Below are 8,430 nucleotides of genomic sequence, written 5' to 3' on the forward strand. Positions count from 1 at the left end.
TTATTATCCAAAACCTGTTTCATCTCTTCATCCAAAGAATGCTCTGCTGTATCACGGATGGTCGGCGCTGGTCGATTCAGCCTCTCGAGCTGATAAGGCGAAATCAGGAACATTTTCTGAGCCGTTTTCAAACTCATTTTATGCTTTGTTCATAAAGCCACTAATGACACTCCCGAGAACAGGTGCGAAAGCGGCCAGTAACGGCAAAATAAAACCACCTTTCTGAACTAACACAGCTCTTTTCTTCTTCAAAGTATTTTTCTTATCAGCCAAAAAGCGGATATTTTTCTTTTGCTTTTTAAGTCTCTTGTAAAGTTTTGATTTTAAGGGTACATGTCCTTTAAGAAGATTTAGAGCAATCTCACATAATGCTTTCACCAAACTACTGGGGCCTCTGAGTAGCAAATGCTTACGTTTGGCCGGCTTGGATGTAAACAGAGATTTGAGTAACGGTGCGTTTGTTTTTAAGAGCTTCGTCATCGTTTTATTGTTTTGGGTATATAAACGACAGGCCACTGGTTATGTAGTACACCTGTACGTAGTCTATATTGTTCTGGGCATGAAGGTGTCAAATCTACCAGTAAATACCCATGCGGCTCTCTTGTAGCATCTTCAAAGCATTCCAGGAAAAACTTCCGGTTGCTGGGAGAAATTTGATTCGCCAGGACACTCACCTGCAGTTTATCGTGGGGGTTTTTGAACAAAATCAAATAATTACTGTTCAAACTAATAGTCCGGCTAAATTTGCCCTGATGGAATACATTCCGCGTTAGCATTATAACGCTTAAATTTTTATGATGTCTATATTGGGTGAATATTCGAACCACTTCAGGGTTATCCGAAGCTTGGAAGATGACGTCATCCAGAATCAACAGATGGTGCTGCTGTGGCGGGAACAACTTCTCGTCGTCAAAAGATTCAGGCAGCTCCTTGATAAAAACAATGTCTTTATTCAGGTTTTTGAGCTCATCGTACATTGGCTGGTATGAAGTATAAACCCAGACAATATTATCAGGTTTTTTTCTCAGAACATGTTCAGGATTTTGCAATACATTTTTTACAAAGAAAGTCTTGCCACAACCCGAAGGCCCTGCTACTAGAGATGAAAAAGGGAGTTCTAATCTGGGGTCGAATTCAATCTGATTAAAAGCCATTTCCACACACAGACACACGTATGGATAGATAGAAATATCAGTAGCCAAACGGTTCAGTGGTGCCTCGCTCTAGCAGCCTTCTTTTATCGTACACCACACGAAGCCGCTTGGAAAATGACACGTTTCTGAGATGAAACCCTCTCTTATCGCGAACGATATTATGCTGGGGCGCGTAAAGCACATCTGAGGTCGCACCTGCTGTATCGAGGTAGCCTTGAACCAAACTGAGCATGCTGTCGAGATTGATGCTCTGACCGCTTTCGTGACTTTGTGTGATACCCTTTACCTTCATGACCGTCTGAGATGACCCTCGTGTTTTATAAGCGTATGTTTTGGGGCCGGCTGAGACAAATTCTAAAATGCTGTCGTTCGAAAGCTCATCTGTCAAATCACCCAGATAATCACCTAGCGGGAGAACACTTTCACCTGGCTTCACAGTGTACACGAGGCTGTCTGTATCTGTGTAAAGGACACGCCTCTGTAAAATTTCTAAATAGCTGTACATTTTTAGGCGTGCATAGGCTGTTGTGAAACACGCTGCAGCCACGTTTGATGTTTTTGAGGCGGGGATCTCGTTGTTTATGTTGATACAATACTGCACAATTGAGAGCTTCTCATTGATAAAATGGAAGAATTTCACATTGTACAGACCTGAAAACAAAAGTTCAAAAAAATCCTCTGATTTTGTCACAATTTTTGTGTTTGTCATGTTGTCACGTTGCGCGAGTTTTCCCCACAGATTGTTAAGACAGAGTTTTGACACTTGCCTTTTGCCAGGGTTTACAGCAATTTTGGAAGGATCGAGTTGGATACCCTGATGAATGGCATACCCTTCTATGTATCTTTCTCTGTCAGCCTGGTTGACCACGTGAGGCGGGTAACCTGAAGATTCTTGTTTACCTTTTAGAAATGTTCGCATGTAATCACGGAAAATTGTGTCGCTCGTTCTTGTGTAATGCCACACTTCTGTAATTTCCGCAACCGTGTACCCGAGATCGAGTGCCTTAACAAATTCAGGGGTTGTCCAAACACCTGTTAACGATCTTTGCTCATCACTATGTGTACAAGCCGTCTGCTGGTTGTTACACTCGGCACATGTGCGGCACAGTGTGAAGACGAGTTTACCTTTAGCTGTTTTGAACGGTAGAACGGGAAAATATAAACCACGGGGTGGGTTGACTGTGGCGCTGATGAAACCAAAATATGACCTAGGGTCTTTAAAATCACCGTGGATAATCGTTGGATGATCGATTGGGTATGTGGCTGTACTGTTGATGAAAGGATATAATGATGTCACATCAACATACAACACACGCTCGTCTGGCTCTGCCATGTATTTTAAAACAAATGCGTTTGTTCGGCCCCCAAAAAGAGCCTGCCTCGGTTTGAGCGGTGTAGGAAATTTGTTTTTTTTAAGGAATTCCTTCACCTCTATGTCCATCTTTTTCATTTGCAACCATTCATGCTCCCACATAATTACAAGGTACACATCCTGTCTAAGCTGTAGATCCTGAATTTTCTTTTGTGTTTTATCAAACCTCTCCTGAAAAGGGCGTTTGGTTGTCGGGCATATTTTAGAGAGGTCGAAGCATTCTGCGCAGCCGTGGTGATAACAACCAAAATACTCAAACACTATTTTTACGCCCCCGATTTCACAATAACCATCTACAAAGTAGTTGTCTATCCTAACTTCACCACCGTTCAACGCATGTCTAATTTGGATATTTTGGCTGTGCATGATCCATTGCATGTACTGAATAGAATCGTGCGAGAAAGCTTTGTACTGACGCATATAGTTGTCTGATGGTGTAATGGCTAGTGTTTGAGGAGTCAGAAAATTAGCTCGAAAAACTTTCATGCACGCCGACGCAATTGTTACCGCATTGAATGGATCTGTTCCGGTGGCCTCAAAAAACTCACTCCTGAATTTTTCACACCCTTGCATTAACAGATCAACATCATTCTCACAGTAGGCTATTGCCTGTTTAGCAAAATCAAACACATTGCTAGCTTCTTTGGCATACCACTCGTCAAACTTTGATCGTTGGGAGGGTGACATTCGCTCGGTGCCGTAGTACGTGGGGTCAGGGTGAGACCCTACGTAGTTTAGATGCTCTAAAGAGCTGAATTTGTGTGGGAAGTAACCCTTTGATTTGTCTTCAAACCCCAGGGCCTTAGGCATTGCGCTTAGAGGCATCGTCAAGAATGAGAGAGAGTCTATGAATCGAGATTTTGTGTCTAAATCGACAAATGATAGAACTTTACTCCCTTGCATCAGAATGTCGAGTTTGAGACCTAATTCAAGCATTCTCCTTATCAGTATGTATGAATCAAAACCTCTCGCATTATGTGCAACAAACGTAGTTTGTTTAAACCGTGGCATTCGGAAAAATCTGAGAAATTCATCAACACAATCTGTGCCATACCAATGCTTCGCCAGTCCATTATTTGATTCGCAACAGATGAGAAAAGGTTTGTGTAAACCGTCTGAATCCACATAAGTTTCGAAATCGTAGTAGACTACATTTTTGCACGGTGGTTGTGGTTTGATGGGCTGAATGTAGCACATGTGAGGGTTCAACAATGCGTCATCTTGATTTATGATCTCATCACACACTGTGCATTTTTTAACGGGGCAACGATGTTTAGCACCGGTACCATCAGCTCTCACATAATATTGAAGACCACACTCCAAGCATTTTTTGTATGAAGTGCAGTTGCTCACACGATTCATTGATCGAGACTCTTTATGTTTGGTAAAGCATTCCTCATTACGACAAGATTTGTTACAGTCGGGGCAGATGACATGTTTAAACCGTCGCTGTTTACAGCATGGATCAAGACAAACGCCACAGTGTCCTTCACAATGGTGCTGTTGCCAATTCTCATGCCCTTTGTACCAATGCCTGCAAAAAAATGCGTGGCCGACAAAGGCCTCAATCGCTTTCACGCCGTAAAAATGGCCCTCAAGATTTAAGACAAATAAAGTGTCGTTATCTGTTTTGGGGTAACGCGTGTCGAAAAAGGTCATGGGGCGGCAGTCCTCTTTTCGATACATTACAGTTATTTTCCGTTTGAGGACTTTCTCAAATTTATGGACATCGCCCAGACTCATAGGTGTTTGACAATCCAATCCTACACTCTCATGTAAGAGTCGCGCTTGTCTTGTGGCCTGTTTTGTCGTGAGTGTGTCATTTAGCAGATAGGTTAGTGAGAGAGCGAAACACAAATTATTGTCTTTATTACGAGGTATGTGTAGGTGTCGTTTTTTCAACCTCAAAATCTCTCTGTTGGTTGTGTTCAACAGCCTGCGACGCATTCCACCACCACCACCACGCAATGGTGTGACTATTTGTACAATGAGCTCTAAGCCCTCATCAGCCAGAAGCTCTGTGTTTGATTGGGCTAAACGTTCAAGCAGGTTTGATACATTATCTCTGATAGAGTTTATATCACTAGTTTGCTGGTAGATGTGAGCTCTATCGTTACCAGCCGCGAGCTCTATCTGAATTACATCACCTGTTTGTGCCCTGCTAGCTACCTCTTGCACGACATCATCTATTTTATCTTCAATCTGGAGGTAGAAGGTTGCAAAATCATTATTGTTCTGTTGCGATGGTATATTTAACCGTCGCCTTACCTCTACATTATTGAAATGTGGCCTATTGATTACAATAGAACCGCCGTGTTGGTCAGCTAATACAGAACCGTTGTTAGATTGCTGGGGCGTGTGTTGAAATGCTGGTGTGTTGTTGTCAATAACGTCTATTTCGTGATCAATTATAACAGAGCAGTTGTTAGGCTGAAATATCGGCTGAACATCGTCAACAGCAAACGATGATGAATCGACAGTGTTAGCGGTCAACGGGTCAACCAGAGGCTGTGTATTTAGATTTTGGATCATGTTTAGCAACTGCACAGGAATGTCAGGACTGATACGCCCGTTGTTGCCATTAGCTTGGTTGTTTAATTCCGCTATCATGTTTAGCAATTGTGACGGGATTTGTGTCGGACTCTGTCGACCTTCATTCATACTTTGATTGTTCAATTCATCTATGACAGCCTGTAAATGAGTGAGAATAGCAGGACTGTCTGGTCTCTCCCCCTCTGACAAAGCCGCGGTCACATTGTTGAGCAAATCTGTTATTTGACTCGTAGACGTATTGTTAACGTTTGATAAATCTAGCTCTGGTGTGTCACTTCTTTGGCTTGGCCCGCTAAATGACGGTAAATCTATTTCAGAAATGTTTGCTAAGAAATCTGACTCCGTTGACGTAAGGTTTGGATGATCCATTATATTTTCTTTTACAAAACACAACAGAAACAACACAAACCTATTTTGATTCGGCTAAATCTGTAAGAGCACGTATAATCTTAAAACACTCTTGTAACCGTCTTTTGTAGACACAGTTACCACGACACTTTAGAGACCCCCTGCTGGTTGAGTGGTGCGTGTTGTAGAAGGGGTGCCCTCTCCTCCTCCCCCGCCTCTTCCTGTCTCTCGTGTCACGACGCTCACCTGGAAGTGGCTATAAAAAAAACAAAAAAAAACGGTTAAGCCTTTATATTATCAAAAATAGCAAGTCGAATGATAACATAGAAGGAAATGCTTCTAACTTTGTTTGTCGACTCTTGATGATGCTTCAAGCCCTCGTAAGTAGACAGAGCTTCAACTAGTTCTGAGTCCGTCGCTGATTCCGGCTGAACGGTGTGGGTTGAGATTGGATTGGTTTCAACAGTAGCACGTGACTCTGATACCTCCGGTCGCGCTGGCGCTGACGTTTCGACTGCTCCAATATGGCGGTCGGACGTTTCGACTGCTCCAATATGGCGGTCGGAGGCAGCTTGTGTCGGCCGATTGTTTTTTCTAGTGGCAGCGGCCAGGAGATCTGACGCATACAAAAAATAAAATCAGCAACTAATACCCTCTATATGAACTATCTTAGATGCGCGATTGACTCACCGTAGTCTGATTGTGTTAGGTAAACGTCGCTAAAATCGTCGTCAAAAGATGCGTGGACATCGGCAAAAACGATGTTGTCTGTAAACAATACATCTTGTTTTATAAAATAACCTATTATTATTATTTATCATTATTATTATTTGTTATTATTATTATTATTGTGAGAAATGTAGTAAAATGACTTACCTTTAACCATTCTCGAAAACAGCTTTTTGACGCGCTTCGACCCCCGTTGGTCCGAGCGATGGCTTGTCTTGTCTTGTCTTCTCCAAAATGATGCTCGTCCACACCAAACTTTAAATTCGGCGGGGATAAGACCACGCCTATGAGCTCACGTGTCGCACGAAATCGGATAACTTTGGCCGCTTGTTGATGACGCATCAAAGAGGTCTTTCTCATATCGTCGGACCCAGTATTGTTTGTCAAATTATGCACCAACACCTTGCGACTTGTAGCCGTGTGATTTTCTCAACAAAACCCCCCTTGATCCTCCAAAACCCCCTTGATCCTCTAAAGCAATGTTTACCAAATTACATGCGTCTCCCGCTTTCAGATAACTTTGGCTGAGCTATTGTTTCTCAAATTATATGCGACTCTCTTGAAGCCAACTTTGCCACCTCTAATGACTGTAATGACGCCTCTCTAACCCCCTCCTCCCTTCCTCTTCTCAACAGAAAGGCTCTGCAAAGGTAGCTCAGAGGGCTGTTAGCAAAGCTAGCTCAGGTGCTGCACCTGTCTTGATTCATAAAAATACATGCCCATACATATCCACATCTTAAAAATGGCGCCAGCAAACCAAAATGGCGACAGTCAAAGATGGCGCCGTCACGACTGACGCCATCTTGATGCCCCCAACCCCGCCACAAATCAAAAGAGGGTGATTTATGACCCCCAATAAAAAAAAAAGCCATAAATCTTAACATCAATAGGTCATAAAATTGTATTACCCCCTAACTCATTTGCATATGAATAGACATCAAAGCTTGCCGCCTTATAAACCTCTCTCACCCAACCAGAGTGACGGGAGGAGCGCATTTCAGAAAACGTGCTCAGCTCGACGAGAAAATACGATTTAAGCAATAAAATTAAAAATGCACCCAAAACCTAAACCAAACGTTGCAGGTGGTTATTTCTTCATGCGCAGTGGTCAACGCGGCACTCTCTAGCTGCCAAGAGCACTTTTTACTATGCGCACCCAACCAGAGTGACGGGAGGAGCACATTTCAGAAAACGTGCTCAGCTCGTCGAGAAAATGCGATTTAAGCAATAAAATTAAAAATGCACCCAAAACCTAAACCAAACGTTGCAGGTGGTCATTTCTTCATGCGCAGTGGTCAACGCGGCACTCTCTAGCTGCCAAGAGCACTTTTTACTATGCGCACCCAACCAGAGTGACGGGAGGAGCACATTTCAGAAAACGTGCTCAGCTCGTCGAGAAAAATGCGATTTAAGCAATAAAATTAAAAATGCACCTAAAACCTAAACCAAACGTTGCAGGTGGTTATTTCTTCGTGCGCAGCAGTCAACGCGGCACTCTCTAGCTGCCAAGAGCACTTTTTACTATGCGCACCCAACCAGAGTGACGGGAGGAGCACATTTCAGAAAACGTGCTCAGCTCGTCGAGTAAATGCGATTTAAGCAATAAAATTAAAAATCCACCCAAAACCTAAACCAAACGTTGCAGGTGGTTATTTCTTCATGCGCAGTGGTCAACGCGGCACTCTCTAGTTGCCAAGAGCACTTTTTACTATGCGCACCCAACCAGAGTGACGGGAGGAGCACATTTCCTAAAACGTGCTCAGCTCGTCCAGAAAATGCGATTTAAGCAATACAATTAAAAATGCACCTAAAACCTAAACCAAACGTTGCAGGTGGTTATTTCTTCATGCGCAGTGGTCAACGCGGCACTCTCTAGCTGCCAAGAGCACTTTTTACTATGCGCACCCACCCAGAGTGACGGGAGGAGCACATTTCAGAAAACGTGCTCAGCTCGTCGAGAAAATGCGATTTAAGCAATAAAATAAAAAATGCACCTAAAACCTAAACCAAACGTTGCAGGTGGATATTTCTTCATGCGCAGTGGTCAACGCGGCACTCTCTAGCTGCCAAGAGCACTTTTTACTATGCGCACCCAACCAGAGTGACGTGAGGAGCACATTTCAGAAAACGTGCTCGGCTCGTCGAGAAAATGCGATTTAAGCAATAACATTAAAAATGCACCTAAAACCTAAACCAAACGTTGCAGATGGTTATTTCTTCATGCGCAGTGGTCAACGCGGCACTCTCTCGCTGCCAAGAGCACTTTTTACTATG

At 43.2% G+C, this 8,430-nt stretch overlaps 1 long non-coding RNA gene across 1 annotated transcript; it reads right to left on the reverse strand.

Annotated features, from left to right (window-relative positions):
- Positions 1-930: 930 nt before the first annotated feature.
- Positions 931-7,017, reverse strand: LOC125974955 (uncharacterized). The gene is made up of 4 exons (XR_011087611.1): positions 6,304-7,017; positions 6,118-6,195; positions 5,772-6,043; positions 931-5,683 (listed from the first exon to the last, which is right to left on the reverse strand). It is a non-coding gene; the product is annotated as an uncharacterized lncRNA (long non-coding RNA).
- Between the last annotated feature and the right edge of the window lie 1,413 nt (positions 7,018-8,430).

Source organism: Syngnathus scovelli, chromosome 10 (genome assembly GCF_024217435.2).
Source record: "Syngnathus scovelli strain Florida chromosome 10, RoL_Ssco_1.2, whole genome shotgun sequence".
NCBI classification, from domain to species: domain Eukaryota; kingdom Metazoa; phylum Chordata; class Actinopteri; order Syngnathiformes; family Syngnathidae; genus Syngnathus; species Syngnathus scovelli.